This window comes from Dipodomys merriami, unplaced genomic scaffold (assembly GCF_024711535.1).
Source record: "Dipodomys merriami isolate MVZ:Mamm:240054 unplaced genomic scaffold, mDipMer1.0.p SCAF_4, whole genome shotgun sequence".
In the NCBI taxonomy this organism is placed as follows: domain Eukaryota; kingdom Metazoa; phylum Chordata; class Mammalia; order Rodentia; family Heteromyidae; genus Dipodomys; species Dipodomys merriami.
This window is the reverse complement of record NW_027205603.1, coordinates 27111614-27117613: the sequence shown is the minus strand read 5'-3', so window position 1 is coordinate 27117613 and position 6000 is coordinate 27111614. Positions and strand designations below refer to the sequence as shown.

General features: G+C 33.5%; 1 protein-coding gene across 1 annotated transcript in view; it reads left to right on the top strand.

Annotated features, from left to right (window-relative positions):
* Nucleotides 1-669: 669 nt before the first annotated feature.
* Nucleotides 670-6000, top strand: part of St18 (ST18 C2H2C-type zinc finger transcription factor) — a 136964-nt gene continuing 131633 nt past the window's right edge. The window contains exon 1 of the mRNA XM_069990704.1: nt 670-721. The gene's annotated coding sequence lies outside the window, so the exon portion shown is untranslated. The remainder of the gene's footprint in view (nt 722-6000) is intronic.

Sequence of the window (6000 nt, the reverse complement as noted above, 5' to 3'; positions counted from 1 at the left end):
CTTTTGTTTTATGCAAACTTGAAAGATTTTTTTAACTTAAGAAAATGCTGTTGCCTGTTGTATAATATCCTTCTTTAAAGAAATTTGAAGACCTTGGTTTCTGGAGATGGAAGGAAACTTTATATTACTAAACTTTTATCCCATATCACTTATTTAACAAATACGTATTTAAACGGATTTTAAGGAATTTTATTAGGTGCTGTGGGCTGATCAGTGACTATTCCTCCTTCCAAGTTTCTTCCACTTAAGAAGAGCAATGAAACATTTCTGGGGAATGAAGTAGTTGTAAATGCTGTATGTGTGTGAGAGAGTCTCAGGAGGACTTCCAGCAGTCCCTTTTCAACTTCACACACATGAAACCTCACTCTTCTATTTCAGTTGTGGTCTTGGATAAGTTCTTGTACTTTTGGGGACCTTGGTTTCCCTGTCTCATAGGGGCTAAGAGTGGTAGCCGGAAATAAATTGTATTTTGTAAATTGTGTGAAAATGAAGTAAGATAGACAACATCCCTGACTATACACGTTTGGAGTTTTAAACTTGTACTTGCAGTTGGAGAAAATAAGTGGCTCTGACAGTATTGGACTACATACTTCATTTATGTCCCTTCCACCAGTACAGATATTTTTCCTGTTTCACTTGCAGAGACCCAAATTCTGTGAGATTCTGTGAAGGACTGTGTCAGTTCCATCTTATGTAGCTGTGTGCCCATATCAAATCTCAGGTAATGTGTTAAAACATATATAACATGTATACATACATACCTAAGTGTATAAAACGTATGGCTAAATTGACCTTTATACATAGTTTTTAAATTTACTGTGAAAAAAACATATTAGTATTATCTTGTATTTCAACTTCAATTTTCTATAAAAAAAAAGGAATGTTTATAGTGTTATTTAACTAAAAAGTGAGACTTCTATAATTTAAGTAATTATAGCAAAGTTCTCTACTGAGATTATGAGGTTTGTTACTAATCTTTCATTTTTATTTTTTTTCCCTCTTATTTAATAAGGTTTTAGATTTGGGGCTTAGAGAACTTCTTTTTATTGGAATTTTAAATTAAGTATAAAATTTCCCTCTTGAACAACGATATTATAGAAAATATTGTTGATTCAAATTTATAAGCTTTCAGGCAAGAATTTATTTGTTTTGGTTAACTTTTTGGATTTAGAGTTAAGAATAATTTTCTAATAGACTTTCACCTACACATTTTTAGGTTCTGACTTTTGGAGGACGTTATTGCTAAGAAAAAATTCTGATCTTAACATATTTTGTGTCTACAGGAAAATTTTATTGACTCATACAAAAAATTCCAATGTATTCAAAGTTTTCTTAGTAACTACACTATTATGTGGAGTTTATTGGTATAATAGCTTTTCAGGTTACATCATTTTAATTTATTTGATTTATATAACATAAATTCAAAGTTGCTAGAGATAGCTGCCCTAAATACATATTCTATAACTACTCAATTTTGTTTTCTGGAGTCAGATATATATTAACTGTAGAGTTATACTTGATAATTTTATGAAAAATTATTTATAGTACTATTTCACAGGAAAAAACCCAACTATATGAAATTTTGTGTGTGTGTTACATTTTCTCCACTAATTCCAAAATTTGAAAGTTATGTAGCTTCACTTAATGTCCTAAGTGTTGAACTTTTTTTCTTCATGCAGGAAGCATGGCTGAAGGCTAGTATGTTAAAACTTCCCCTCTTCCTTCTTTTCAAATGTCATATATGTGTCCAGTTTCTGTGTGAGTGAATTCACGCCTGGCCTGAATGAAACTTAGCTCCTATTGCTCATAATGTAATGCACAACCAGACCAAAATGAAATGGTTAATTGTTTAAATAGAATAAACAGTATTTTCATTCCTGGAATGTAAATTAAAGAGAATATGAAAACAAAGAAAGAAAGAAAAATTTTACTATTGAAACTGAATTTGTAAAAGAATGCCATCAGCTAGGAAGATGAAGCTACTTTTGTTTGTATGGTATATTTGGTGTGAATTAAAGTGGTGGTATTTACCTCTTTAAAATTTTCCTCTTTCAAATATCAAACAATGGTAGCGAATTAGTCTTAACATTTCTATTCTGAAGGGTGAAAGTGAGGTGAGGGTGAAATATGCTCATGAAAAAAATGAAATCAGGAAAAGCTTGAGGCTGATAATATGACTATTCTAGAAAGGGCAAAAATTAGAGTACACAACCTATTATACACAGAGCCCTTGATCTATTTTTGTGTGTGTGAAAGATACCAGTGTCTACCAAAAGGGTTAAAGAAAATGCATTCTGTTGCATCTGCTTACTAAATCCCTTACTTTAGTAGAAATTCAAATTTTGTAAAGATTATTCGTTTTATTGATGCATATAATTATAATCACAAGCCATCTGCTGATTTGGCAGGCATGGTTAAAATTCTCTAACTCTCATAACCTTTCAAGTACAGTGCCCTTGGGACTCTATTTCACTTTTATATTTTGGAAAACATGTAGGGACAAATAAGGGCGGTCATCTGCAGAATGTCAGACCTGGGGAAATGAAAGAAGGGGGATCAGAGTTGTGATATTTTCAATGGTAGAAAAAGTTCTTTTTCTTTTCTTTTCTTTCTTTCTTTCTTTTTTTTTTTTTTTTTTTTGCTTCTGACTTCATAATGAGTATTATCCTAGTTTCTATGATGTATTTGGAGATTTCCCCCTAGGAATTAAAGCTTGTCACCGTACTCCCAAATCTAACCAAAATGAGCACGTACACAAGTAGTTCCTGATATTGTTTATGCTGACTTTGTAAGTGAACTCAAAATATTTCACATCAACTCTCTAAACTAATGTAATATTCTACAAGTTTTGTTTTTCTAAAATATATTCAGTTAAATAATCTAGCATTCAATCTCAGTTTGTAAAAGAGTTTGTGTGTTTTGACACAGACTTTTTGGTTTAAAAATCAATTTTCTAAGTATTATTGTGTGTGTGTGTGTGTGTGTGTGTGTGTGTGTGTGTGTGTGTGTGTGAAATTGTGCATTTAACCAGAATTACCACAGCAGGTATCATCATATCGCCCTTCTTGCTACCATAAATATTTGAAGTCTGGTAAAGTTCCATGCCTGAGTCACTTACTTCTTTGACAATGTTTCTTCAACAATCATACTTTATCAGCAACAGTACTTCAAGGGGTCAGGCTTTGCAGAAGACTAAAGTTAATTCATACAACATGTAATAGCCAAGTGCAAATCATCTTAAGGGAAATGGGAGAAGTCATAAGTCATAGGATCATAGAACTTGGTCATATAATGAAACAACACATACACACACACACACTTTCTCTCTCTGTTTCTTAAACACACATATATACATACCACACACACACACACACACACACATACACACACATAAAATATACATATACACCTGTGAACAATCATCAACCAATGAATTATTTCCTGCAGTTTGGCAAATAAAAAAGAACTTCTGTTACCCATGAATAACTACAAATATTTGTCTTTATTTGTAGTAATAGTCATAATCTTTAACATTTACCTAGTGCTTACTCTATGTCCAACTCTGTATTGTCATTTAATACTTATAATCATTGTTTTTTCACCTTTACAGCAAAACAAAAACCCTAGGATGTATCTGTTACGAATCATAGCAGGATGGAAACTTGAGCCTAAGTTTGACTGTACCCCAAATCCATGTTTTTAATCTCTTACTGTGTACATAGTGTTTGGAAGCAAATATACGTTAAAAAAAAAAGCCAGTGCCAGCTGTGTAGTTATCAAATGATGCTAAGTCCCAGGTACATTGAGGTTCGACTGTACTAAAATATCATTAACAAGTGAATGAGCTTGCTGAAGTGAATTGACAAGTTGCCTTATTCTTCTTATCTGTTAAATTAAGAGTGACCCTTCGAACCTTTACATCCCAAAATTCTGTAATTATGAAGTTTCTATATTGAAAACATCATATGAATTTGAAAAGTAACTCAAAAACAGCCTAATTACTCATTATATATTTTCAAGACACATGTATTTAGTATACCAATTAACCTTTATATCAGAAGTAACCTGTTCTGTGAAACACAGGAGCTATAGCTCAGATGCTAAATATCAGATCAAGAGTTAAACATTTGGTCAAATAGCCAGAAATCTTAGCTTCTGAGTGTAAACATAGATGGAAGCATCTGATAATTGAATTCTTCCTCTGAGTATTTCAGTGTCAAGTAGAATACACTTTTTCCTATACTAGTAATAACAATATAACACTAACATAGAGACAACCACATTCCTAAGGGTTTATATCTATAAGATTCCTCTAATCTTTATAAATACCACCATGACATCAACAGCCTATAGCAAAGTTTGCCTTTATCCTCTGCTTAAGATAGCTGTGATATGGAGACTCATGCACTTGCTATGCCTCTTCAGGACTCTACAGCTGAGGAACAGAGCCCCAGGTCCTAGGGTCCCAGGAGAGGAGGTGTAACTACCACACATTTTACTCCCTTGCTTTTTCTCTATGGGCTTGTCATTAAGACTTCACTTGAAAGAAGGCTCTGTTGCTTTAAACAAATGTTTGAAATCATAGATTACAGGTTACAACATGTTTAGACACACTGTAGTATTTGTTTTTGTGCTTTAAATCTTAATTAGGCAGTTACTGTTATAATACTCATATAGTTTCCTTAAATTATCATAGAAGATTAACCTGAAGGCAGTTTGTAATCTTTTGCAAAATCCATGTTGAAAGTATAGTAGGTAAAAAGGAGTCAATTTAAGGAGATTTGACAAAAATCCTTTGCAAGGGAAAGACTGTTTAAAATCAATTTATTTTTTCTCAGTACATAGTTGAGAAATTTTGAGCATAATTGAGAATATTTTGTTTCTTAATAAATAAAAGAATTTAATAATTAAGAGTGCCAAACACATTATTATACGTCCTCCTTGGTGGGTCCACATTGAGTTCACAAGAGGATAAATATTTTATTCCAGATGAATATGATTTAAAATATTCCTATTTTGTATACTACAAAACAAGGGGGAGTAAAGAAAAAAATATAAATATCATAAGCAGAACATTTCAAACGGATCAGTTAGATTTCATAAGGTCAATTGTATTAAGAAATATTTATGTTCCTAGGAGGTTTCCAAAGGGTAAAGGATTACCTAAGCCACAGCAACTTTCCTCAGGGACTTTATGAGTCAATGTAGGCTGAGATCCCACTTTTGTTTGAGTCACTGTTTTCACTGCAGAAGGTTCATACAAAAGTGTCCTGGTGAAGTTTAAGTAGGCTGTGGCCACTTGCAGTTTGACTTTGCTTCTCAGCATTGACAGGTGAGCCCCGAGCATCTCCCCAGGCATACCAACATAATTTTTCCTCAAAAAGGTGAAGCTATGGTCTAAAAAGTAGAATAGTTTTGAGCAGAAATCTCTACCTCTGTTTGGAGTTAATATCAGGGATGATTTTACAGATTTCTGGGCACTTACAGAGTCTTGAATCATTCATTTGACAAAGTCCCTGAGTATCTATAGTGTCCTTTCCGGTGTGTCAAGCTGAAGATAGGACATCAGTACTCAAGGAGCAAGCAGTAGTCATGATAGAGGGGACCTATGCTATTCAAGAGGCAACTACATTCCTAGCCCCCAGCAAAGGGAGCTAGTTCAGTGGTAAAAAGTATGCCTAACTTATATTAGAGTTAAGTCCTCAAAACTCTGTGAATGATAGACATCTGGCTTGAATAACCCATGTGAATGGTTGACCAAGATAGGAGATTCAGAAGAAAGAGTTGGTTAAGAGGTAACAATGTTAGGCCCTTTTACCTATGTTAAGTATTAGACAACTTGGTGGTGATGTTGAATACAGAAAATTCAAAAGCTCCAGAATGGAGAGATGAACATTGGATGTGCTTCCCGAGGAAAATATATGCAGTGATCATAGTTGGACACAGTGCCATGTGACGGTTATCCCAAGTTACATGGGAAGCTGAGATGGGGAGGATCAC